This window comes from Centroberyx gerrardi, chromosome 19 (assembly GCF_048128805.1).
Source record: "Centroberyx gerrardi isolate f3 chromosome 19, fCenGer3.hap1.cur.20231027, whole genome shotgun sequence".
NCBI lineage: Eukaryota > Metazoa > Chordata > Actinopteri > Beryciformes > Berycidae > Centroberyx > Centroberyx gerrardi.
In genome coordinates, this window is record NC_136015.1 from 2534763 (window position 1) to 2548933 (window position 14171).

Here is a 14171-nt window from a genome sequence, read left to right on the forward strand (position 1 = left end):
CAGGTCGCCTATCCAATGATGCTCCACTGATTATGGGCCAATAGCCATCTTGGCTCCACCCTTTGCCTCACTTTGGCTGCTCCGGGTCCAAAAAATGTCAACATGGCGGCGACCATAAACACAATCTCCAGTCTTCAAAACGGCCCTTCAGAAGCCAATTGGTGACGTCACACTGACGTCATGTCCATCTGTTTTTACGATCTGTGATCTGATCTATCTATGATCTGAAAGGCACCCTAATGGTGTCTTCAGGGACGACGGAAGTAGTTGGAAGTACTACTACTGGCACACCCACTTTATCGTCATAAGTTGTGAAGTCTGAGCTCTCTGAATTTTTTGACTTTCCCACAGCTGAAGATGACGTGCACTCTTCTCGTGAACGGGTAAGCACGACACCTCTTGAAGGCACCATCACACCCAATGCATTCATGTCATATGGGAAGAAGCGCAAGAATGGGATGACATCTCGTTATAGCGTGTTTCACATTCAAAATATTCTTTATTTATGAATTTAAAATCAACCATAAACGAAGTGCACCAGACAATATTCATTTTTTATTAAGTAGACTTGATTGTCGCACTGTGAAAATTACTGATCATTTTGACTTGTATTGCCTTGGACTGCCGACATCGGCGGATTCGCAGCCATGTTTGCTGCTTCTGTTGACACACTTTCGCAGTTTTTGACGCCAAGTGGGAGAAATTGGAATCCGCAAGTCCTATTTATCCTACTTGTAATTACCGTAATTACCTGTAGGAGGTTGACGTGAACGTTTTTTCCCAAGTAAATCCGATACGACTTGAACGCGGCAAAAGCCCACTTTACCTTGCTGGTGACATCAGGAAGTGATAGAAATATGGTGGTCTATACGAATTTATTTAGTAGCATTTACCACCTGAATGCTAAGGTGAAAGATACTTTCTAGTAGTAAGCTCGTATCTACGGTCCTTCCCATAGGACGTGAATGCAGCATAAGGCTGCATCTCCCAGTGACGTCATCAGAGAGTGAGGGAGTGTTGTGTTGGGAACGAGAGGAAGGAGGTGAGAGAAGGAGGGAGCTACACCGTGTAACGTCGCTGGTGTGTGTGCGCGTGTGTGCGCGTGTGTGTGTGCCGTGCTTTTCGAAACAACACTACACTCGGTAATGTGCTGACAGGATTTAATTTGGTCCACGGAATAGGCGTTTTATAATCTCAGTTGAACGCTTTCCGGACTAATTGTCTGCATAAAGCACTTTTCCACACACTGCCGAGATTGGCGGTTAATTTCTTTCCCTACGAGTGGTAACGTTAGTCGATGGGAACAAGGCAATAGAGCGGGCGTCTAGTATGTGTGAGTATGACTCCTAGGTAGCAATACAGTATGAAATTGCTATATAATATGTTAACTGAAACCTCAGTTGAATTGAACTTTGATTTTTGTATGCTTTAACAGTAGATTCAATTGAGCGAGATGTCAGTGATATTTTTTAACCGTATGGACTTCTGAAGCACAGTAATTGAACAGATTTGAGCGTTATTAATTCACAGTTGATTTCACAGTTACTTTGTATTTTGTATTGCTACACTATCCGTTTGCTATCGATGGGGTAGTGTCAGCCTGCCATGTTTTATAGTTTTCTAACGCATTTAGGGGGATTTTAATTCATCTCGCCTGTCAGTAACACCACACTGCTTGTAGCTAGGTAGCCTGCCTTATAGCTATTGCTCGTGGGCATATTCGCGCGCTTGCACGTGCACTCATCATCCACGCACGCCAACCCGTCTTCGACGCGCTGTCACGCACGCGACCGCGCACAGCGGGCAGACTGTACCTCTGTGTGTCATCCTGAGACTAAAACCTCAACAGTACAGTAAGTGTGGACGTTTCTATTGCTCTCTTCATAGTGCTGCAGTGTGATCCATTTGTCTTCCACTGTCTTCTGTCATCAGTACACTAAACACTGGGCTATAAGTCACTGCACCTAATAGCACTGATGCCAACAACACTTCCAAACCCACTTATATATACATCCACTGCATTTCTGGGGACAAGGTGGAGCAGCGACTGACAAGATATTTATGTGATAAACTATTAGATGTAGACAGTGATGTAGTGGTAAATTAAAAGGTGGGTAAACAACCACCAATATGTGGTATGTAACAAAAGTCTGTGTTACTTTTAGATAAGCTTTTTTCCCTTACCCTCATATAATTTACATCAGTTTGATACTACTACCTCCAATGATGTATACTTTGAATTGACCTCACATAGATTTATGTTTGGCAAAAAATGTGTTAAACTTTATTCTGCAAATAAGAAGGTGGGTAACTGGGTTTAGGTGGGTTTACCCTCCACTGCATCCCTATCTGTCAGTTTAGAGGGAACATTGGTCTTGAATCCCCTGATGTGACTTGTTTTTTTAGATATAGCTGCCAGATGGATTTCTGGCTATTTTTGCTTTATCTTTGCTGTCCATTATAATAATCCCAAATCTGGATTCACTCAGGCCAAGGTATGCCAAGAGCTGCACTTTACCATACCTAAATGCCAACCGTGTCTGTCACCCTGATAGAAGGAAATTCGTCTTCGTTTTCACTGTCTGTCCAACTTTCAGGATGCTCACTGTTTTGCTTGTAGCCTAGAGTAGCCTGTCTTGGGTGGTATTATTATGCTGTGTTCCAGAGATGTCGCAAAGTTGGAAATTCGGACTTCCTATTAGGACAAAATGCAATGGAACGACCCTTCAAGTTGGATCCTGAAAATACACTGAAGTTTGATTTTCAGCATTGCATGACCTTAAATCCATCAAAACATTTGTGTGGTAAATTAGTTAAACATATACATTTTGAAATGTAAAGTTGCGCTAACATTCTATGCTAACTAGCTAGTTAACGTTGCCAAATATAACATTAGCTGTTGCATGGGGAATTGTATTTTATATTCGATAAAGAAAATCTCGCGGGTGGCCGTGTTTCCCTGCATTTTCTGAGCTGGACCATTGGAAAACACAGAGGTCTTGAGTACGACCTACCAGCTGGGAATTTCTGACTTCCAACTTTAAGTGGATCGTAGCATTAGTTTGATTCCTATATTTATTTTTCTAGCGGATATACTGCCGATATCATCTCTAAAGTCACAAACTGAAGCTGTTTTCCATGTGAACTTTGCAGTGGCAGGTTTCAGCTTTGTGTCGCTGTCCATGGTGCTGAGCCATATCACTAATGACAGCTGTTATGGAAACACAGTGGCACAGCACAGCCTGTTGCCTATCAATAAGCCTTGTGTGTGTGTGTGTGTATGTGTGTATGTGGCAGCAGTGGCACATTTTCAGTTTGCATATATTTGCTGCTTATTTCCATTCCCTGTGTAGGCATTTAGTTGACACTCTCATCCAGAGAGACTTACAATGATAGAGCAGGTAGGGGTTCAGTGTCTTGCTCAAGGAGACATGGCTCTTGCTGGGATCAAACCTGAGACTTTCCAGTGACAGGACGCTCTCTTTAATTGCTAGGCTGCCCTGCTGCTGCCACAGAAATCCAGTTGCCTTGTACCACTGAGCCACAATACCAACAACTTCCCGTCACTAAAGAGCAGATTACCTCAGGATTGTATTGATGGACGGAGTCTGTGTTGGGATTTATTGACACATGGGCCTGAACTCAGCTAGCTATCTGATTTTTTCTGTCTGTTTTATTGCCATCCACTGCTGTGATACAGAGGTGTCACAGTGTCTCAGTGAGAGTTCAGCACTGTGTCCTCACAGCCAGAAGGTTGCGGGTTCGATTCCCGGTGCTTTGCGTGTGGGGTTTCCATGTTGTTCTCCTGGGTTTCCTAACTGCCAAATAATGTAACAGGATTCCCGCTGGTCATGGGATTCCCATAATACCATGGAATGCAGAGTGGTGTATTCCAGACAGGGACAGTCAGGGAATTTGATAAATTCTTAGGGGAAGTCAGGGAAATTTACAAACGGGTGACTTTCAGGAATATAGCAGAACTTGTTTAACACATTCGTTGCACTAGATGTTGGTTTTCAGCCAGCGTTGCCAACTCTCTTCTAGGAAAGTAGCTATTGGCTGCTCAAAAAGTCACTAGAAGTTGCGAGATGACATGACATACACAAATTTGCATCTAACTGGACGGAGGGGGCTACACTGTGTATGCATGGGAAGCGCTGTGATCAGACCTCTTTGGATTAGACAAGCAAGTATAGCGCAAATGTATGTGTATCGGCATCAGCCTTACCGATTTATTACCAAATGCTTTGGGAGTCAGCACATTAAAATTTTTCCCAGTGGTCTGAAAAAGGAGCTAGATTTGTCGCTAGTTGCTGGGGGGCTCTGAAAGATTGCTACATCTAACAACTGTATTAGAAACCAGATTGTTCGCCCCTTTAGAAAAACATTAAGAAAGAAAGAAAGAAGGAAGAAAGAACATTTTTAGGTCATGGAAACGGTGCAACTTAGTTATGGAAATCATGGAAAATGGATCAAAATGTAATTAAATGTCCTAAATGGGTTGAAAATGTAATAAAACCTGCTAATATAATTAATTGCCAACATTTAATTTGTAACAATTTTAAAAAATGCTACATCCTCCTAATGTAATTATTCTGATTAATATAAAATGTATTACAATATCAGTTTGAAGTTATTAGACTATCTGTCTGTTATTGCATTACCAGTTGCTCCAGCAGCACCCCTGATCAGGAACTTGTGTTTCACTTATTGTACAGTAAAGAGCACAGTTAAAATGACTGCAGCAGAGAATGAACGAGGCTTGCAGGGTTTGTGAGGAAACATGCCCTAGAGGTAAAGAGAGACAAGTCAGAGGCATGTAATATTCATGAGCTTACCAACAAGAAGCTCGATTTTTAGATGTAACATCATAACAAAATAATAGATCAATGAGAAGAATGCAAAATTGATGGAAAATAAATTTGAGGGAACACAGAATAAAGTACCCCACTGCATCAGCTTTTTTAAGCAAGTGTGCTCTGACACTTTTTCTGTTGGATGTGCATTGCTTTCATGTGGTATGTTAGGCTTTTCCATAGCAGAGGGCCTTGATAACAGAAAATTGTCCTTGAGTTGTTCTGTTACGGTGAATATGATTATTTGGAGAACAGGTTATTATAGCTGGCTGGTGGGAGATTCAATTTAGATTTAAAGGCAAACTGACAGATCTGTTGAATATCAACAGTGATGATAATAAGTATCTAGAGACCGTGGAGCAATAGTGAAAAGTTGGTGAGAACATCAGAAAACATGGAAAATCAAGTGGGGTTTTCCTGCAGGGAAAAGAGGAGTTTAAATTTCTGTCTGTAGGTGTTAGCCGACAGAATATTTTATTGACTAATTAATTATTGATTATTAATTATTTTTGCCTCCAGCAAACATGACAACTTCAGTGCAAAACGGTATAAACACAATAACAGTTCCATGTAAGAACAAGAAAAGCAGTAAAGACTGAGCCAAAGCTCAGACTGAATCAGTGTCTTATGTGGTAAAAGAATTTCCTAAAGCGCTCAGTGGAGCATTGAGGCAGGACAAGGCCATTACAGTTCACATTGTTACAGTAGAGGGATGTATCAGAGCAAGGCTCCTCAACCTTTTCAGATTGAAACCCCTAAAAATAAAGCGAGGTGTTCTCTAACCTGTTGGAGGTGTAAACGGGCCAAATGAACTTTACCACCGAATATTGACTTCTGTTCCCATTTTCAGGCTATTTTACTTAAAATATTAATTAAATATGCTATGTATAGCATTTTAACATCAAGAAATCAATACCACATTATTTTTGAGACATTATTATAATTACCACAAAGACACAATCATCACTGATAAAATGTATTTTACATTCTGTGCCACCAAGTCGAATTTGGAGGGAAATCTGCTGGATTGCTTTACGGCACAAATCAGGAACCATTTTGACTTTGCAAGTAATCCACAACTTAATTCCAGTCCCACTTCCAGTCCCAGTCTAACTGTATAGTCTAATCCTGGCGTTAGCTTACCTGGTCTGATTGCATATTGGCTGTTACCAAGGGCTGTTATCAGCTCTTATCTTCTGGCTCTCCAAAGCAAACAACAGTGGGGAGGGGGAGGGCAGACAAGTAGCAACAGGGTTAATGGGAAATGTGGTCTTAATTTTGAGAAACACAAAATGCTACATGTAGAACCTTTTCAAATTTGACAAAAACTAAAGGCAGGAAATATCCATTATTTCAAAAGAAAAGGGGTTTTGTCACAAAATCACCTGGTAACTCCCTGGGGTGTCCTGACACCCATGTTGAGAATCACTGCATCAGAATATAAACCATTATATGTTTTTTTACTCTGCTAATGACTCCAATATTTTAGCATTTTTATTTGAGATTACTTAAGGCACGTTTTATTTCTACTAAATCATTAATACACCCAGGAATATAACAAAGGGCACATAAATCAAAGATAAAAAAAACACCTCTATTGAGATTGTTTTTCTGGTAGAAAGACCTTGGTAGTATGACCTCTGCTTTAAGGGACAGTTTCTGAACAATAGTAACTTTGCTTATTTTAGTACGCATTGAGGAAATATGATTATAAAATCAGGTAATATATTATTGTCAAAAGCAATAAGTAAAAAAGCATGCCTGCATTTATATATTCACTATCAAAAAAGTAATGGACCAAGAAGTGAACCCTAAGGCATGCTATTACACAAATATAAATAGTCTTTGGCAATATCATCTCAGCAAAAATGTTGCATCTGATTGCATCAATAACTTTTTTGTTTTTAGTTTGTTACTCTCTGTCTTGTAATTGCCAGTCCGATGCTCTTCTAGGCATGTTCCCTTTCACACAGGGTGTAGTGGCTATTCCGTTTCAAAATTATAGCCACTGCCCCAGCAATAGAAGAGTTGTTTTAATGCACCTTTGTTGTAGATCCAGGCACCATACGGATGTTCATTGTTTGAAAATAATAAACTCAAATATCCTACCAAAACGTTGTAGGCCAGCACAATAAACAGCACAATAAAGTATGTTCAAATGTGTGTGTATGAAAGAGAGAAAATAGATGATAGATGTATATAAGATGATACTATATTCTTAAATGATGAGATGGTTAAAAAACTGTGTTTGCTCTCAACTAAAGCTGGGACTCCATTGTTCCTCAAACTTTTCCCACGTCCCTTTGTTAACTTGCACCACACCCCAATTACTATGGGTGTGGCCAAGTTGCCAATCAGTGGCCAAGCTGCCAATCAGTGGCCAAGCTGTCAATCAAAATCAGTAAATCAGAACTATAACAAAATATGGGAAGTCTTGAAATTATAATTATTATTCTTTAAATATAAACAAAAATGCTATTTTGGCTCCTACACAGGGTATCTATCCTTTTTTTCAGCATGCAATGACAGGTTTCTTAGTGCTGCATGTCCTGTCTTAGATTCATACACAGTAGGGTTAGTGGTACAATATACATCCTTTCTGCTTTACTAAACACGACTTCATGTCCCTTAACAATTAATTTCCTGGTGTCATTTTTCTTATTCTGCCTATTTACAGTTTCACAACTTTCATTAGTTATGTTCAGTCAGAAATAGGCTGGGTTTAACAGCTTTGTTTCTTAATTTTGGTTTTTAAATAGCATTAAAAAGGTCTTAAGAGTCTTAAATTAGCTTATCTGAAAATGCAGATAACCTTTTGTCATATTTTGCTATAACTGTGTGTGTGTGTGTGTGTGTGTGTGTGTGTGTGTGTGTGTGCGCGCGCGTGCCCCATATGTGTACAGGTGTAGGAAGCCTGTGGGTGCAATGGAGCTAACTGACATTTCCGCAGGGAAGCAAGGTAGCTATCTTTCAGTGACAGCGCCCCTTGCAGGGGAAGCTGTGGTGCTAAACCAATGTTGTAATTAGAAGGTAAAAGAAGAATGGGACGGTCTCCAGCATTGTGTGTTTGCTGATAGAGATGCTTTATATTTACATGTCTATAAAGGAACACAGGCAAAGATTAATACAGCTTTAGAAACACTGCAGTATTGATCTGCCATTGTAAACTCATGGCAAATAGAGAATTAATGAATGGAACTGGTCTGATATGTATATGTATAGTCTGTCTGCAGTACTTCTAAAAGGTGCGGTAGAGCAAGGCACTAACACTTCCAGGGTTGGAGGTTCCATTCCCAAGGCACTAACACTGCCATGGTTAGGGGTTCCGTTCCCTAGAGCAAGGCACTAACACTGCCATGGTTAGGGGTTCCGTTCCCTAGAGCAAGGCACTAACACTGCCATGGTTAGGGGTTCCGTTCCCTAGAGCAAGGCACTAACACTGCCATGGTTAGGGGTTCTGTTCCCTAGAGCAAGGAGCTAACACTGCCAGGGTTAGAGGTTCCGTTCCCTAGAGCAAGGAGCTAACACTGCCAGGGTTAGAGGTTCCGTTCCCTAGAGCAAGGCACTAACCATAGAGATATAACACTAGAGGGGACATGTCATAGAGAATTCCCATTCTGGAATGGGACCATATGGCAGCCATCTTACCTGGGTACACTTCTCAGCTGACTGTCATTGGAATCAATGGTGAAAGTGGCTTATGCTGCCATTTTAATGCTAATATTTTTGTATTGAGACATCACTACTACTTTTTATTTAGCTCACTGTATGCAAGACAACTGTGACTGTCTAAAATGGTACCAAACATGAGCATTTTTTGTAGTCTGTAGATAAAAATAGCTAAACTATGTTAAGTAATTATGTTTTAAATCATAAAGATTATCTTCTGGAAGTATTTTAATGGTGCATTACTTTACAGAAACTATGAATCCTATTTTCAAGAAGACTTTATAATTCTCAGATTTATTTGGTACTCTTTGGTACTGTTGTATTAAGAGTATATATGAAAATCTGCTTATTTTTAATGTAAAACCCCCAAATGTTGTTGTAGCAATAGACAGATGTTGGCAGCAATTAAATATCACGATCACTGAAACACAACTAACAATACACCCAGATAAAATATACCATAAAAGGCAAATGTAATGCCATTAAGTGGTTAGTGTGACAGCTTTAAGCCAATTTAAGCAGGTAATAATGGACATAGGCCCTCACATTTTTTTTTTACTTTATTGGCATGACATCTTAGCCTGCAATTAAGATTACAATCCATAAAGAAATAATTTATATAGATGCCATCATGTAAACAAGTAGGCTACTACAGTAAAAACAAACATCTCTACACTTGAATCAACTTAAAATCCACAGTAGCCTATACAGATATGCAAATGAATGTCCTCTCTGTCTGCCACCACACGCCACTATGTGTCACCTCCATCATTAAGGTGCGTCTTGGCAGAAATAGCCTGCAATTAATAAAAAAAAAAAATCTGCGCATTTTCAGCAGCGGTGCCGCTACTGAGTACTATACAAATACTATAGAAAACACTATAGAACATATTTTTAGCAAGTCGCGACCTGCCACAATAGAATATAAACACTTGTTGGACATAATGCTGAATGATGTGTGCTGATTGTTCTCAGAAACGTGTTTGTATGGCAGCAGAGAGCTAGCCAACTAACATACAGCTGAAATGTAAAGATTACATCTAACAGCTAACTAGCTAACACATACCGTTACAAACTGTTTCAAATAGAACTCCAGTCTGTTGGCTACTACTAGCCAGAAATGTTGTGTTTTAAGTTGTGTCAGTTAAATTTAGCATATAAAACAGCCTCTATCTTCTACTCTACTGACGTGTGGAAGTTGATGCCAGCTTCTCTGGTCTCTTTGGTCCTTTTAGTGCAGCAGTTTGGTCCAAAGCAGGACAACAGTGGTTGCTTCCCATAGACAGCTGTTGTAGTTGCTGGTAAACTGTACCCAGGTAAGATGGCGGACGGTTATCCCACAGTCTATGACGTAATGTCCCCTCTAGTGTTATATCTCTATGGCACTAACACTGCCAGGGTTAGGGGTTCCATTCCCTAGAGCAAGGCACTAACACTGCCAAAGTTAGGGGTTCTATTCACTAGAACAAGGCACTAACACTGCCAGGTTTAGGGGCTCCGTTCCCTAGAGCAAGGCACTAACACTGCCAGCGTTAGGGGCTCCGTTCCCTAGAGCAAGGCACTAACACTGCCAGGGTTGGGGGTTCCATTCCCTAGAGCAAGGCACTAACACTGCCACGGTTAGGGGTTCTATTCACTAGAGCAAGGCACTAACACTGCCACGGTTAGGGGTTCTATTCACTAGAGCAAGGCACTAACACTGCCAGGTTTAGGGGCTCCGTTCCCTAGAGCAAGGCACTAACACTGCCAGCGTTAGAGGCTCCGTTCCCTAGAGCAAGGCACTAACACTACCAGGGTTGGGGGTTCCATTCCCTAGAGCAAGGCACTAACACTGCCACGGTTAGGGGTTCTATTCACTAGAGCAAGGCACTAACACTGCCACGGTTAGGGGTTCCATTCCCTAGAGCAAGGCACTAACACTGCCACGGTTAGGGGTTCTATTCACTAGAACAAGGCACTAGCACTGCCAGGTTTAGGGGTTCCATTCCCTAGAGCAAGGCACTAATACTGCCAGGTTTAGGGGTTCCATTCCCTAGAGCAAGGCACTAACACTGCCAGGGTTAGGGGTTCCATTCCCTAGAGCAAGGCACTAACACTGCCAGGGTTAGGGGTTCCATTCCCTAGAGCAAGGCACTAATACTGCCAAAGTTAGGGGTTCTATTCACTAGAACAAGGCACTAGCACTGCCAGGTTTAGGGGTTCCATTCCCTAGAGTAGGCCTATTCAACATAGTAAAATGAAAATTCCGGACACACAAGATGTAAGCCTATGACATATTCAATTCTCTGTACCTGCAGTTAATACTGTCTGTCACAACTATTATTCATTCAGTCAAGTCTGTTACGCTTGCCTGCCAATCTGTTACTTCGCCTACCTCATCTTTACCTCTGCATCTTAAAGTTTAGGTAGATGATAGAAATATGTCACAAAATCTCCCTCAAAGCCAAAAAGAAGGAAAATTGTAACCGTGAGCCAATCAAATCAAAGTAAAACAATGGCTCTGTATCAAACAGGCTTCTGATTGGCTGCCTGCTACGCTGCTCTACACAAAGCAGCAGCATCTAGCCTAAACATCTGTTTCTCTGATGTCTGGATGGTTAACTAGCCTAATTTTAGCTAAAACTTAATGTTATTCCCATGTGGCAACACACAGCAGGTGTGAAGCCACCAAGAAGAAAAAACTGAAGGGGAAGACAAAAAAGATACATTGTAGTATACATCAAGTTTTAAGTGAAAACTCTAACTCTTTATTCAATGTTTCACACAATACCTGATTCTGTACATGAAATGGCATTGAAAATGGGGAGGGTGACATATTTCTATGACTTATTTCTTGGCAGTTAAATTTATTTGGTTTACCAGCCCTTGGCAGGTGAAGCGAAAAGTTAATTTTGGACACTGCTCGGTATACAGTCATACTGGGATACTGCCCAAACCTGATTCCAATACGTTGTGTGAGTGGGATAAGCTGTTCATCTGGCTGCAGTGGTCCGTCTGAGAGACTGAAGCTATCTATGGACTCTGCAGGACTGAGCTGTGGTTGCAGTGCGGTGTGAGCAGCGAGACAGTCGGCTGATCCACTATTATATGAGCTGTCTACCAGCTGAAGGATGTGGTGATACAGGTCATTAGCAGCCAGCAGCCAGACACACATAGATCCTGATGGACACTTTAATAAAGTCAACTCTCACCTTCACCACTCCCCCTTCCTCCTCCTCACTCATCTCCTCTATCAACACAGACCCGGAGACTCGTCACTCTCTTACTCTCTCACTCATTTTCTCCGTCTCTCACTCACTCTCTCTCTCTATGCTGACTTTGATTGACAATTGAAAGTGGCTTTGCTGCTTCTTGTTGTAGCGGGCAGGTAAATGGACGTCCAGGCTGACACTCCAGAGCCAAGAGTACAAGCCGAGGACAAGCTGGAGACAAGCTATACAATAGACAGAGATAGTACCCAGTACAACCAGTACAACCCCCCCCCCCCCAGGCAGGAGGGAGTTCAACTACCACTGCTGCTGGTTATACTGGTCACACTGGTCATACATTACTAGTTAGAGCCAGGTCACTTGACTCTGTCTCTTTGTCCCTCTCCCTTTCTGCTGTTGTTTCTCCTTCCCTGTCTATTATTTCTCTCTTTCATTTAATCAAACACACACACACTGTCTCCCTGTGGTATTTCTTTGCCCTTATTTCTATTTTTCCTTCTCCATTCGCACCACTGTATCCTCCTCATTTTAAATGGTGCCACTCCACATCGGAGAGCAGAAAAACAAAAATGTTATTCATGTTTGATCTATTTTTACTGTTCATAGAAAGCTACCTATTTGAGAAGCAAGACCGGCTGTAAGGAATTTACAATGTAAATCCTTCATTTTTATTTGGAGCTGCTTTCGCTGTGCAAATAATTTTGGAGAATTCGCTTCCAGAAGGGGGAACCTTTTTAGTTAAGATTAAAGGTCTAAGGAGATAAGCACTGGAAAAATATGAAATCTAACAGTAGTGACAAAGAACAGCTCTTGTGGGAGAATTGATTGGATTCCATTGACAGGTTTAATTATACGTGATGGGACTATTTCTGGCCTGGCAGATTAGACCAAATCCTGACTTTATCGCAGAGCCATCTCCCTCAGAGAGAAACGAGGGCCGTAGCGTTTTCTCATTCCTCTTTGGCTATGAGCCTTTGAGGCTTGCAGGTATTTCAGTGATAAACTTTGGCCTCGTCCCCGGCCTCTGTCTTCCTCTCATGCCGGCGATAAGCTTCACTCCTCCATCAATGGGCCGGCATCAGCTGCTATCAGATCGGTCAGTTTCTGCTCACTCCAGTGGTCAGCTTCTAGATCTGTTGGGCTGCCGAAGGAAAGATGCATGTTCACAAGGGCTACAGTCCTCCTGGTGGCGGTAATAGCCATTCTCTTTGACTTATGGTCTCACAGTAGCAGAGGAGAGTGCTGACTTATTGTAGATTGTGGCTTTGCTGCTTTGTTTATTGTCAGGCCCTCAACAAGGCATAAGTCTTAGCCATCTTAAGCCTGGGCTAAAGACAATACCATAAAAATAAGGTTATAGTTTAATAGGGATTCACAGGAGTGCACACTAACATGTAATGACTATTTTCGGATAAAAACATAGATTTATTTATACATGGTTATTGTGCATTCATGTGCTGTCCAGATTATTGGATATACGACTTTCCCAAGGGGAAGAACTTCTTGAACGCCTCTCCAAGTCGGGCACTGAAGGCGGGGAAATCGGTATTCTAGGTGATGGTAACAAATTGGTTGTGATGTCCTAGCCAACATGACTGACAACAACATGGCTCTGTCTGTTCCTAGATAGCCGCTTACTTAAAACTTGATAAACCACCATATGCATCTCCTTTCCTCAAGTAGTGGTAACAACTGTGTAGATGTTTTTTAAAGGAAATGTGCAGCCAGACATAAATCAGATGCTCCATCACCTTCATGCTTGTTTTTATCTCCAACCAACAAGCACATGAACCTGCAAGTTGGGCGTCCGACTTCACAACTCGACAAGAGAGCAACAACAACAAGAGGAAAGGTTATGAATGTTGTGCACATGAATGCAACATTAGGCCAGCGGTGTCACAAACAGTCACGAAGCAGTGAACAATCTGTTAAACACAGTGCTAGATTGAAATTGTACTTTATTTTGCTGTTAATGCTTGTGCATTGCTACATGATGTGCCGTTGTGAGTAGAAAGACTGGGTAAAATGTATAATTTCAGTCGGTGACCGGATTGGTGATCAGCTGAAAAATCAATACAAAATCGCTAATGGAAATGGTCCCAAATAACCTGATTGGTGCATCCCTATAGCTTAGTGTGTTAGAAAGAGGCCTTGTGAAGTATAAGTCGACAGATGGCTGAAGGAAAAAGCGGGGAAGTTTAGTGACAGAATTACAGAGAAAAGATTATGCATGACTGTTGTAGTTTGGTAAGTGAATAACTGCCAAGGGCCGTAGGACCGGGCTGGTTTCCAATTAGCCCAATGACACCCTTTCTCTTCAGTTGCCAGTCATTTCCGGAGTGTGTGTGTGTGTCTCATTTCTGTTCCCCTTACCTCTTGTGAGGCTCTCTCATGAAGAAGTGTGTGTTTCTGCGAATGTATTTCCCAAGTGTGTGTA